The sequence below is a fragment of the Onychostruthus taczanowskii genome, unplaced genomic scaffold, assembly GCF_017590055.1.
Source record: "Onychostruthus taczanowskii isolate IOZ18803 unplaced genomic scaffold, ASM1759005v1 scaffold3, whole genome shotgun sequence".
NCBI classification, from domain to species: Eukaryota; Metazoa; Chordata; class Aves; order Passeriformes; family Passeridae; genus Onychostruthus; species Onychostruthus taczanowskii.
The window spans coordinates 4,837,583-4,852,317 of record NW_024500349.1 but is presented as its reverse complement, the minus strand read 5'-3'; positions in this window follow the sequence as shown (position 1 = coordinate 4,852,317).

Sequence of the window (14,735 nt, the reverse complement as noted above, 5' to 3'; positions counted from 1 at the left end):
AGCACAGGAAGGACAGGGACCTGTTGGAGTGAGTCCAGAGCAGGGCCACCGAGATGGTCACAGGGCTGGGGAGCCCCTCCTGTGAGGAACGGTGGAGAGAATTGGGTTTGTGCAGCCTGGAAGGGATGGCTGAGGGGTGACCTAATTGCAGCTTTCCAGTACCTGAAGAAAACCTTAATGAAAGATGGAGAGGGACTTTTTACAAGAGCATGTAGTGACAGCATGAAGGGGAATGACTTCAAACTGAAGACAAGTAGGTTTAGATTAGATATTAGGAAAAGATTCTGTGAGGATGGTGAGGCACTGGAACAGATTGCCCAGAGAAGCTGTGGATGCCCCAGCCCTAGAGGTGAATCATTTAAGGTCAGGTTGGATGGGGCTTGGAGCAATTTGGTGGAATGAAAGGTGTCCCTGCCAATGGCAGAGGAGTTAGAAGCAGATAATCTTTAAGGTCCCTTCCAATCCAAACCATTTTATAATTCTATGATTCTGATTCGTTACCTCTCCTGTGGCAACTTGAGGTCATTTTCCTCTTGTCCTCTTGCTTGTTACCTGGGAGGAAAGGCTGATTCCTGCGTCACTAAAAATCCTTTCAAGATTTTCTTTTCAAACAGGTTCCCAGGCTCCTGCTTCTTTTCCTGGCTGAGAGGAAGGAATGAAAATCAGTGTAAGAAATTGCAGGGCATGGTCAGCTACACTGTCACGTTTTCACCCCTGTTACCGATGATTTTTTTTACACTGCTTCATTTTCACCCTCTCATATTTTCATCTTTGTTACTGATATTTTCTTTACAGTGTTTTTTCATCTTAAGCCCACAGACAACTGCAAGGCGAAAGAAAGAGATGTAGAAGTGAGGTGCTCTGAAAGGGAGCAAACTGAAAAAAAAAAAAAAAAAAAACCAAAAAAGCAAAACAGACTAGGGAACTCAGATGCAGGTTTGGGATAGGCATGAGGGAACCAGTACTTTTAAAATGCTTACTATGCTTTGAATGGTACAAACTATTTGAGAACACTCAAATGAGTAACTCACATTTTCAAATTTCAGCTTCATATTTGCTGTGTCACCACTTTGTCATGAAGATAGAACAAGGCAGACTTTGACTTGTTTGAGGAGTATATTCTTGATCCATCACCAATGTCCCTATAAAGCAACACAGTTTAGTACAACATAAAAACCTAAAAATGCCTCAGAACCTACTTTTCTTGTGATTTACAGTTTCTTCTTATCTTTTTTCCCATGTCCAGCAGGCATCTTCATTTGAATCATTACTGTTACTGCAATAATTTGCACAATGTCTAAAAGCAGAGTAATCATCTGCTAGCCACGAATCAGCAGCAAAACATCCCAGTCCCAGAAACAGCTACATTTTGGGCAATTAATGCCAATCTGGAACCTGTAGCCTGGTAATGAATGAAACCTTTGTAAATTACTTTAGTTTATTTGAAAACTAAACAGGAAATATTTGCTACCTAGACAATTGAGGTTTATTCACCAGAGGCAATCTGAAAGTGCTTAATCTGGTTTAAATATTCTGCAGAATTGGATGCTTTGTCTTTTGTCAGTTGTACAGATGTTTCCCTCCAGCCTTCTGAATCTTATCTAGTATTCCTCCTCTGCTTCCATATATTCGCTCAGACTTGCAGTCCATGTTCTTAGGTTGTACCAAGAAAACACAATGGCTTTTCATAAATCTCTTTTCTTTTTTTTTTTTTTTTTTTTTTTTTTTAATATGTAGAACCATGACTTTAAACTTGCCAGGTTCCAAAACACAGCATTTCCTTACCTGGAATCTGAGATGACTATTTTTTTTCTGTGACCACTTTAAACAGAGGAGAAACAGTGCTACAAAGAGAACAATCCCCCTTTTTGAGAAATACAATTAAGTATTTTGTTAATATTTTTAATATTTGCAATATTTAGCATGAAATCACAATACTGTCTACACATGTAAGCAGATTGGACAAATAAAGTCAACAGCCTCCTTGGATGACTCATTCATACTAGTAATAACTGGATTGAACATTAAGATGGACTAGAAGGAAGTTATATATAAAATATATTTTTGTGACACAAATAAATATTACTTGAATAAAAATTCAATAAATTATTAATTAATAAAACAACTTCAGTCTGCACATTACCTAATTAGGTTACATAAGAGAACTTAATCACTTCAGGTTACAATAGGATGACACACATAATATGGTTTTCATTGCGTGTAATAATAAATGCAATAGCTCTAAACATTTAATAAAGGTACAGGAACATAAAGCTCCTTTTTGCAGCAGCACAAACACCACATTAGTTTATATTAAATGTAGCTTTACAAGGATTTTTCTTGTGGATTTAACATGTTTTTGACAACCAGATGCTCAGTAAATAGTGCCATGGAAGCTGTCAATCAGGGACAATAACTTGGATGTATAACATGCTTCTGCAAAGATTACTAAACAAGACACTTTCTCCTATTATAAAACTAGAAATAAATCTTCATTCTCTGTGAGTTACAAGTACTGTGAGAGCTGTAGCTGCTGTGAAGTGTTTCTGAGGGTTGCTGCAAAATCTGTGTGGTGTCTGAGAACACATATGTGAAATATTGTGCAGTGCTGGGAGATTTCTCAACACCACCTCTTCCTCATCTGGAAGATACTATTTTTAGGGGGAAAATGTCTTGTCAATTATATACTTTTGTTCTCATTAACAATTCAAAACAATTGGTCAGAGGGACCAAGTAACTTTAAAACACATATTTGAAAACTGAAGTGTCTGAAGTAAATGTAAGACATTTTTCTTACTTAAATCCAGGAAGCAAAACTATAATATTAATTCTATCTTTCCTCCAGATTTGCCAAATATCAAAACTAAAATGTCACCTCCATGAAATAATCTTAAGGTTTTGTTGAGATTCAGCATGGTCTGAGAGACCTCACTTTCCTCCTGGGCTGCTCAAAGAAGTCTCATGGGACTTAGTTTCCAAGGAGTGACCTATAATCCCTTCCCATGTAAACTAGAAGAAGGGCCATCTGGGTTGCCAGGGAAGGGGGTTAACAAATGAAGCTGATGTGATCCAGGTTGGCTCTGGGAACTTCTCAGGGGGAAAATGACCCTCTCTGGAGGCCGGAAAAGCTTCACTCAGCTGCATGGGCTGGTAAGTGGTGGGGTTGTGGATGTATGAGACTGGCGTGGCTGGGATAAATGACTGTGATGAGAGGATGACAATGGATGGAGGTGACTGGTCTTGTATCACATTGCTCTGCTTTCTACTGCTTCAGGGGTCACAAACATGCCTATAAATGTGTCAGGTGAAAGTAAAATTTAATAGAAATTCAGAGAAGGATTCAAGTTATGCTGTGGATTGCTAATAAGATGCTGAATACTAACATTTCCCTAAAATACGTGATGAATTAAAAAGAATACTTGTTAGAATGTCAACTGGTAAGGGTAGGAATGGCAACAGAAAAAGGATAAAAATATTTGAATTAGTTCTAGCTGTGCTAAAATATAAGCAGGAAGCACTGTGCAGTCCTCAGGGCAGGTACCAGTGCAGGCTGTGCCTCCCAGGTAGGGTTTAGCATTTTCCACTGGGATCTGACAGCAATGTAGGGGTGTGGAGCAGCTCACCACTGCAGCAGCTGCGGGAAGCAGCCAGTGCCAAGCTCCAGCAGTGGTGCCAGGGCTGGTCACACACTCTTGGGAGCCTTGCTGCTCTACTCACTGCATAGCAACTGGAGCCAGCCCTGCTTGCACGTCAGGCTGAGGATTTTTAAAAGATTTCCTGTGTTGCTGACTGTTCTGCAGGCAGCAGAGCCCTGCTCCAAGACCCGATCCCTGCTGTGACTCTCTTTGGCTCTGTGCCTGCTTACAGAGGAGCAGCCACCAGATCAGTGGGTGCAGTTAGTCACATATCCAGGTCCTGTACTCTTCACAAATAAGTTTTTGTGGATCCTAGTCTGTACATGGAGTTAGCTGTCCTTGAAGGCTGATCAGAATTTCATATTCAGTCTTTTAGAGGACGGTCTGCTTTCTCTGGTCCTCTGTCCAAAGGTGCTTTGATTTTATTAAAACACCTAAATAAACACCACAATTACCTTTGAGCTTTTCTACACTTGACTTACAGTTACATTTTAAAACCATTCTAAATATCTGCCTGGACCTGTTCTGAAGATTGAGCACAGCTGGTTTCTAAACTGAGCTAAAGGAATCAGTGTGGTACCTTATGATTAGGATCACAGTGTTAATTAAACACAAAGACAATTTATGTCACATAAACAAACAAGCATTTCTAAAGCTCCAGAAAATGAAATAGATAATGCTTTTACCTGACTCAGAAGTGCTTTAAATACTATGGATCAAAGCCTCATTGTAAGGATTTCTCCAGTTTTGCCGAATGTGAAAACCTGTTTGAGGAAAAAAAAAAGGCTTTTTTATTATCATATTTTTTGTCTTTTTCAGATTAAAGTGACTATGTGCATACAATTAAAAAATCATATTACCATGTGAAGAATATTCAAGCTGTAACTGAGGTAATCCAAGTTTCTAAAACCTAAATTTAGCACCTATAAGGTGAAGATTAAGAAATAAATGTATATCATGTAGCAGTCTTCAGGCCCCACCATATCCTGTGCTCGTTTTAGGCACTGGACAAATACCAAGGATTTCTCCCTCTCTCTCTCTGAGACGTTACAGTCAAAACCTATAGTGCTGCTGATGATTTTCTAGAGGAAGCCCCTGACCCTGCTCAGATACTGACCACAGCCCAGCTCTGTGTGCATGAAGAGGTGCTGGTGAATGTCTCACTGCTGGGCAGGGCCGTGCAGGGCCAGAGTACAGAGAGAGGAGATTGAGATGAGATTGAGATGAGATGAGATGAGATGAGATGAGATGAGATGAGATGAGATGAGATGAGATGAGGGAGACAGACAGACATTATCTGTAATAGAAGATGCCTATGGATATGCTGTACCAGCATCTTCTTTTCTTTTCCAATATCTTTTCATCACAGAACTGGGAATTTTGAGGCTGTTTCTGCCTGAAGAGAGGGCAGGGGCTGGAAGTCTTTTCTGAAAAGGCACCATTTTTTCAGGCAGAAGGAAGCAAGGTGTTGTTCACAACTCTACAGTCTTGAGCTAGAAAAAGTAGCTGAGCAATAAATTAAAAAAAAATGAGCAAATATAAATGAGATGTACATTAAGTCACTTACCTTTCATGGAACTATCCAGATGCAGAAGTTGAGAATTTAAACCATTTTTTGCATTTGGTGGTACTGAATGTTGAGAGAATTGTTTCTTTCTTGTTGCTGAATATGATCTCTTGCAAGTTTAGTTCCTTAGACAGCTTGATAATTATATCTTGATTTCCAGGAATCTGGTTGCTAATACAGGCATCCTAGACAACAGATATCAAACCATTTAGACAAAAATAGTAATTATTCTCTATTCAGGGTGTGTTATTTCAGTTGCATGACTAATTACATGGTTTTGGTTTTGTTCTATAATTAAATTAATTAACTTGCTACTTAGGCTATTCCCATATTAAAGTATTTTTGCTTCAAAATATTAATCAAACTATTTTAAGAATCACAACAAAACATTTTAGCTTCAGAGGAAAGGGTGTTTCCACAGAACTCTTGTAGGATGATGTCAGTTTTTGAGTTCTTACCCAGACTCGCAGGATGCCTTCACACATTTTGTTTAAAAATTACACCCTCTCAAGTGGGATTCTGTATCTTTTTTAACCCATTAGCTATGGAAAACATAGGCAGGTATGAATACAGAGATATAAGCTTTTACATCAAGGTCACGATGCTGCTTTCTGAACCTTTTTGTGCTTTTCTGAGTGGATGGTGGTTTTTGTCCAGTCAGTATTGATCCCTTCTGTGCTTTCTCTGAGACAGCTGATCCACTGGCTTCTTTCTGTAACAGATCCTCAGCTCCTGATGCCTGAAACAAAACACATTATGGTGCTAAAAGTTGTTTGCTGCTATCCAGAGATGTGGTAATCACATATCCTCTGAACAGAGAGAGACATAGCTGTCCCAGGGTTTCCTTGGGAAGCTGTGAGAAGCTATGAGAAAGCTCAGAGAAAGAACTAAAACAATTAAAATTGTTGTTCATAGATATGATTCTCCAGAGTGTTCTATTCCTAGTTCACCAATAGTGTGAGAGGTTTTTACTTTGAGACCAATCAAGTCTCACCTTAGCAAGTCACATTACAAAAGACTCACTACTTTCATTAAACAGTTTCTGATTCACCTTCTGAAGACTGGAGTAATTTCTTCCCGTCCCTGACTCAGCAATGTCCTCCTCCACTGTTGATGGGCTCAAGGTGGGCCCCTGCAAACCTCATGGAGTTAAGTGCAAGGTCCTGCACCTGCCCTGAGGGAATCCATCATGGATAAGGGCTGGGTAGAGAATGGGCTGAGAGCAGCTGAGAGAAGGACTTGGTGGCGGTGGTTGATAAGAAGCTTGGCATGGCCCAGCAATGTGCCCTTGCAGCTCTGGAAGCCAGCCACACCCTGGGCTGCGCAGAAAGCAGCGTGGCCAGCAGGGAGGGAGGGAACTCTGTCCCCTGCTCTGCCCTCGTCAGACCCCACCTGGAACCCTGCATCCAGCTCTGGGGGCCCCAGCATAAGGACATGGACCTGTTGCATAAATCCAAAGGAGGCCAAAAACATGATCAGAGGGCTGGAACCTCTCTCTTATGAGGAAAGACTGGTAAAATTGAGTGTGTTCAGCCTGTAGAAGAGAAGGTGGAAAGACCCTATAGGAGCCTTGCAGTACCTAAAGGGGGCTACAAGAAAGCTGGAGAGGGAGTGTAGGTATGGGATGGGCAGTAACAGTTTTAAAGTGAAACAGAGTAGATTTATGCATTAGGAAGAAAACTGAGGTGAGGCACTGGCACAGGCTGCCCAGAGAAGCTGTGGCTGGCCCATCTCTGGAAGTGTTCAAGGCCAGCTTGGAGCGGGCTCTGAGCAACCTGGTCCAGTGGAAGGTGTCCCTGCCCATGGCAGGGGGGTTGGAAATAGGTGATCTTTGAGGTCACTTCAAACCCAAAACTTTCTGTAATTCTATGATTCTATCTTATCCTGTATGATAAGATAGATGATGAACAATTCTGAAGAAAAACCACAAGTCCTGTCAAGAAGAAGAAAGATTGGGAAGAGGTGAGTATTTTTGCAAAGCTCAATTAAGTACTGAGTTTCAATAAGTCTTCTGTACATTTGGTGAAAACCTTAATATTACACTAACTCATAAGTGGGGTGTGTAGGACGTGGGGGTGAGTGTGTTTTAGCCACAGTTTTTTTTTCTCACTATTTTATTATGCTAAACTCTTATGCAAATATACAGAACTAAGTTAACTGAAGAGACCTGTCAGAAAGTCTCTTTAAAAGGCAATAATTATATAAATACACTAAATTAAAAGAGAATGAGAAAGTCAATGAGATGGACTTTCAGTGTAAGGAGGGAGCCAAGAAAAATAAGAAATTAAACTTAAAGCTATTTGTAGGCCTGAGAGAAATTGCTTGAGAAGTTCAGGAAGTAGCTTGGGAGATAATAAAAATAGTGACTGTAAACCCTGTCTGATTGACAAAACTTCAGGAGCCTGAGTCACTAAGAAGCTGTGGATTTGAATAGGTACTTGCATGAAAGAATTTGAACTTTCACAATGAGGTAGGGAGGCACTGGGGCAGAGGGCTTGAGGAGGGTGTGGAGTCTCCATCTTTGGAAGTGTTTCAAAGTCAACAGGACACAGCCCTGAGCACCTTGCCCTGGCCCCAGAGTGCACCCTGCCTTCCGCAGGGCTTGGATTAGACAGGTTTCTCCAACCTGAGTAGTTTAATAGTCTTTAATAATCCTATGATTTGGAAAAGTAGTCTGAGATGCAGTCAGCTCCACAACTTCATTTTTGCCACAACCTTAATTTTTACCTACACATTAATTTTACCTACAATCTTAATTTTTACCTACACAATACTTTATTTTTAATGTCATGCTTCTGGAAAAAAAAATTGCTTAGAGTTCCTGTTATTCCTGTTCCTTTGAATTAGACTTGAACATTTTACTTAACATGAATTTTTCTTAATCTGAAGTTTAGCACTCTTCTAGGGAACTTTTTTTCCCTTGGAGTTTTTTCACTGAGAAAACACTTGAAAACTGGAAGTACCTTTGGGAGCAATTCAATCCAGTTAGGTCAATGGTACACAATATGATAAAAGCTATGGGAAAAGCTATGTGCATATTGACAAGCTTGTAATAAACTCCATTCTTTTCCATTAATTCATTATGAACTCATTCTGTGATGGCACAATTTTCAAGTGCAGCTATAAAATCTGCATTATGAGCCATTGAGCTACATGTATCATCCTTTCCTGACCTGGAAACACTGAAATTGTGGCTCCAGATAAAAATGTTCAGGTAATATAATATAATACTTATAATAATATAAAAGTATTATACTTACTATAGTATAATACTTATTATAATATAATAGTATATAATACTTCCTCTCTTCATATTAGAGTTAAACTAAATATTTTAAAATGGTATTCTGGTAAAAATCAAAATGGGCAGCTGAGAAATTTGAACTTCACAATAGTTTCAGGTTTCCTCAAGGTAGACTAAAGCAATAATGTAAGTTTAATCAGATACTGCAAAGTATAGTTTCAATGAAAATATATGTTAAGGGACTCTGGTTTTTTCATGCCTTATTACATTCTAAATACAAATATCTAAAGGTTTTACTTTTGAGCTTCCCCTTCAATATCCTCTCCAGATAGGTGTTGAGTTTTCACTGGAAAAAAGACTGCCATTAATTCATGATAATTCTATTTCAGAACAATTCAAAAATACAAAATATATTATCACTTAACAATTTTACTTACCCTAAGGGACTCATTCGAATTAGTTGAAAATACTTATCTAAAATGGAACTTAAAATCATACTTCTGTTACTCATATTGTTTTTTCCATCTTTTAAATTACTAAAAAATAATAAAATTAATCTTAGAAGAATGTAGTTTGTCACAACAAAGATATATTTACAGGCATATTGTGACGGTGTCTGCTGGGATGACTTTGTATTAATATTCAATGATCCAAGAAATTAATACAAACTTTGTATAATTCAGTTTAAAAATCTTCACTGAACAGTTTAAACTGCTGGAATATAAGTGTTTTAATATGTGTTTTAGAATTAAGAAATAAAAGATTAAATTTTAATGTATGGGATGTTGTCCATGAATTTCTAGATAAACCTGATATCCTTATACTGGAACATGGTCTTAAGAACTGGAAATGACAGCCATTCAAATCATCCTATAAAAAATGTATCATCTTTCTTGGTAGTCTGAGAGCTTTACTATGTCTGAGGTGATACTAAAAAGTTAAAATCACATCAAAATGTAGACAAAAGTCAAGTTAAGATCCTTCATTTCAAAAAGCAGAACATCCCATTCATAAAAACAGCGAGCAGAGATTCATCAGAGGTTTGGTAAAGCCTGCAGGGAAAAGAGTCTAGTCTGCATTGGATGTAAACCTTCTGTGGAGGTACATGCTCAGCTCAGTGAGGAAGAGGAAAATTAGGCAAGAGGAGGACAAATGAATGCTCGACAGACAACAGGTTAGCTTTGTCTTGCTCAACATCAGCAGTCAGAGCTAGTCTAGTCCCAGCAAGCCTTTCTGTCATGCTCTGCCAGAAATGTCAATAGGAAAACATATTTCAAAGCTATGTGGGGGAGGTGAGAGGCTAAGTGTCTTGTTTAAACAAGCTCTGTAAATTTTATATTGCAGCACCTAGTTGGGAATCCCACCAAACATGTCTCTATCAGCAGTTCTCTGCCCTGCTGTCCCTGGGATTCACTTTGCAGGTCACAGCTTGGGAGAAAGGTTCCTGAGTGTGCCAGTGAGCATAGCTTCACAAAGTAGTGAGAATTATCAGGAATTAGAACTACTGGACAAAGAGAAAGTCCAATTTGGCTGAAATTAGTGGCAATTATGTGTCCAAGTAGACATTAGGGATTATGAGATCTTTGACAATGAGAAGGTAGATTAGGTACTTCTCCTGTGACAGTATATTGTGAAAAATGTTCTCTGAACCTTTTGTCCATAGAGAAACTGTGATCATTGCTGAAAGTGTTTATGCAATGGTGAGAATATGTTTTCATCCAGAGCATAAGCATAGGTGCATAGTAAGGTAGAGAAACAGAGTGGAGAATAAATCAACAGATGATCAGACTGGGGAATTTTGTAAACGGTTCACAGACATGCTTAGAGCAGACAGCAAGAAATGCAGGATCGGCTTTGCTTTGAACTGTCAGTGTGGTGTAAAAGTTAGATGTAGACAGCAGTCAGCATGTAGCAGCTGCTCTAGCAGAAGCCCCTGAGCTGTTTTTCTATTACTTTCCTGGGTGTTTATAAGAGCACAAACCACAGGGATCCCCAAAACTGCTTGTGGATATTTAGGACTCGGCACACATTGAGCTCTCTGGTGTTTGAAGGACTAAAGCTTGCTTGGGGAGCTTGCTGCTGGTCAGTCCTGCCCATAACATCAGTAATTGAATTCCGTGGGCGCTGCAAAAGCACTTCAACACTGACCAATGCTGACCTGGTCCGGTGCTGCCTTCACTGCTGATTCACTCTCAGTATCCAAAGCTGATGTTGCCTCATCAAGCAGAAGAATCTTGGGATTATGAACTCCACTAAAATTAGGAAGTATCTCAATGATTCCCTACCAGAAGGCCAAGACCTATGATGTATGTATCAAAAAGAAAGCAATACCCATAGAGATGTTGGCTGATACAGCCTGTTCGATAGCAGTCTGTTTGACAGCAGTATGTTTGACATCTTCTATTTTTTGGTACCTGAAAGGAAAAAAAACTACAAAAACCCCCCAGAACATATAAGAAATTACCCTTTCTTTCATTGTGTATATGCATAAATTTCCCTTGAAATATATTGAAGATGTATAAAATATTTTTGTACACAGTAATCCAAGACAAAGAAAGATCTTGATAAGAGTAGAAGAAAATGTATTGACTGCCTCTCTATACTTGTGATATACTGAGCAATTTTATCTTCCTGTAATTATAGAACACACAGAGAAAAGGTCTGCAGCAATGGGTTTTCATTTAACATGTCTTGGAAATGAAAGAGCATTGAGATTATAATTGCACCAGGGATGGCCTTGAAACTGTCATTCAGCTTTTACTTTCAGTAAAAAAAAAACCCCACAAAAGTGCATGGTGCCAAAAGCAGGGTGACAAATGTGATTTGGGGCATCTTAATTACCACATCTAACCTGAAAGGGAAAATGGTAAGGAAGGAATGTGCTTCTCACGGTGATCATGAACTCTTTATTCCAGAATAACCTGGCCAACATCATACTGGTTCAGTATCAAAGATTTTTAGTGATTATTTTCAAATTGTGGATAGAGACATGGGGCTGAAGAGTTACAACAGAAACAGTAACTTGAGAATTGCACTTATGTCTCTATAAAAACAGCTCAGGAAGCTTGCAAATAAATCCTAAAGAAAATAACAGTCTGAAATAAATGGCAATAAATTATGTAATGAGTTAAGGAAGCAAAGAATTAATCCAATTATTTAGTTTTGATACTCTTTTTTTTTTTTTTTTTTTTTCTAGAGAGGCTAGACCCAGTAAAAATAATCCATTGGGACTTCATTAATGCCAATTTATCCTAAAGCCATGAGATAAATTATTAAACAATAGTTGTGACATAATAAAAGAACAGTAGGGTAAAAACAGAGACAGAGGCGTTCAGCATGGAGATGTAATAATACCCAAGGGAACTGACAACAATTAATTCTTCACTCAGTCTTGGGATTTATTGCTCTTACTTAAATTAATGACTTGGGCATGCAAACAATACTCGTGATTATGAAATTTTCTGATGGTACAAAACTGAGAGAATCAGTACAGAAAACCATTGAGAAGACCAGGACAAAAGAATACCAGAATATCTTACAGAATTAAGTAAATTATATTGGAGAGTAGTAAAAAGAGAAGCAGATGAACCATAATTATGTGAAATACAATATGAGAAAATTAAAAAAAAAATATGATCAGTGAAAACCTATACCATAGGAGAAAACCAAAATGACTTAATTTGGTTCCCTAGCAAAATACCATCTGAGAGAATCTGGGATTATTTCTATAAACAGCATAGGGAAGTAAACCCATAGGAGGGAGCTACTAAAGCAAAGGCTCACTGCTGGTCCAGGAATAAATTAATATACAGAAACTGTGCTTCTGTTTTGTTGGAAAGACATGTTCAATCTTCAAACAAGTAGGATACACTTCCTGAAGCAATGGAGTTAAAAAGTTCAGGTCATACACTTGTTTTCTACAAAAACAAGTCCTGGTCTCAATAACAGGGAAGGTCTTTCTACTTCTGAGCCATGAGGAAAAACTTACATCAGGTTTAGCGCACCCGTGGCAGGAAGTGGCTGGCAAGCAGTGCCTTGAGGATGAGCAGGTAGAAGGGATAATCACTTATGGGAGTAGTGAACAGCTCTGGGGGACCAAAGAGAGATGCTGTACTGAGCTGGGAAGCCAGGTGAAGGTACCCAAAGCTGCTCCTTAGCAGAGCTAGGTAACAGTGGCAGCTGGAGCAAAAAGGGATGGAGGGAAAGATGTGGGCATGGAGGAAAGAGTACAAGTGATCTGGCACAGACAGGTATTAGGGTGGGAAAATGCAAGGTGCTCCCTCATTCATAAAATGATGTTAGCTCAAAGACATAACCAAACTTGAATTCCTACTGTTCTGTGAAATATTTGTAAGATTAACAAAATATTAGAATAATCTTTAGAGAACATTCACTTGAGATCTCTATTACAAAAAAAACAGCCATGACTCGACTAAAAACTTTCCTATTACTTGTTCATTTCTTCCTCCAGCTTTCCCATCAGAGTGTAAGGAAGGCATCTTAGAATAATTATTTACTGATGTACCAATAAAGAAAAATTTGCCACAGGGTTTTGCAATAAGCTTTAAATTATGCTGTATTTTCTTTCTGGAATTAGTTTAATGGATGGCTGTATTTATATCTAGAAAATCAGTGCTGTCTTTTAGAGTTTGAGAGCATTGGTTGAGAAGGGACAAAAGCTTAAAAAATTAAACAAAAAAAACATTGATCAGAATGAGGTTTGATAATGTGAGGAACATTAACACTTGGAGGAACTCAGTGTTTTCCTTTCATTGTGAGTTCTCAGGGTGGCCTTTGAGGGTCTTACAGCAAAGCAGTAGAATGAGGAGGCAGAGGGGAAGGGGAAAGCTGCTCTCAGAAGAGCAGAGAGAAGCAGCCACGGCAGTACCTGAGCATCCACTCCCCAGCTGCGTGTGGCTGTCCTGTAATTAATTATTTGCAATTCCTTACAACAAAGATTTGCCAGTCCCTGGCTTACACTGAATAAAGTATTGGTTTACTGTCATGATATCAAAACAATGTTCTGTTAGAAATGACGTCTTGTTGGTAAGAGTGAGAAAACAACCTTCTTTCTCCTCTGGCAGACACAACCCAAATCTGATTGTTTGCTTCAAGCTGTCAGTAGAGGCATGAAGTATTTATATAACATTCCTTTTGATGTGTTATAGTCATTTTTGAGGCATGGGAGACTTTTATGTACTCTTTGTACAGAAGTCTATGAAGTTCTGTTCAAGTGTTTTTTCATAATTATTTACTTCTTAATACATTTGTGATGTATTGAATGGTGTTGACATACTGAAAGCCACCATATGGAATGGATATATTTAATTGGTTGGAGCCACATGGTTGACCATGATTTTTTCTGCATAGAAAAACAGAATGGCTGAAGTTGACAGGCACCTCTGGAGACTGTCTAGTTCAAAGCCTTGCAAAAGCAGGGCCAAGTAGAACAAGTAGTTTGAGGCCATAACTATTTTAGTTTTGGATATCTGAATGTAAACTCCACAATCTCTCTAAGCAACATGTGCCAGTGCTCATCCCCCCTCACAATAATAAACTGTTTTCTCGTGTTCAGATGAAATTGGACCCATCGTTTCTTCTTCTGCTACTGGACACATACATATTCACCCACAATGTGTGTCACTGGTGTGTAATTGAGAATTAATTTCTTCTTGTGAAGCAATCTCATCCTAGAAACAGAATTTTCTCAGTGTAAAGCAATAAACCATCTCTGTGTCCTCACTGCAGCCAGTTTAATCAATTAGACAGTTAAATGACTTAAAAATTATTTTCATTTAGGTCATATGAAAGTGCATTGAGCATCTGTTTTAATGTTCAATATTAAATTGAACCAAACATTGAATTTCCTGTCCACAGCTGCAAAATCAAGCTACTGTGAAATGCTTTTATCTTTTATTAACAGGCAATACTAAATTCACCTAGTATAAACTATCGATGTTGGTGGTAAAATGCCTGTTGTCTCACAGGTGAACAGTTTCACTTCAATATAAATGTGGCATTTTAATACCCTATTTTGTAAATTCCTATATCTGTTCTGTAAAATTTAGAAGTCACATGAAATTCAATGTAGGATGATAGTGGTGTGGAACGAAATTTCTCTTAAAGAAGCAAATCACTCAAAAAAAAAAAAAAAAATGGAACTCAAACTCTGTATCTGGAATCAAATTATCCAGACTAAATGAAAACCTCTTTGTTCTTGTAATACTCTGAAATACTTTTTACATGGGAAGATTCTTCTTTATCCTCCTCCTTTATCTTAATAGGTTTT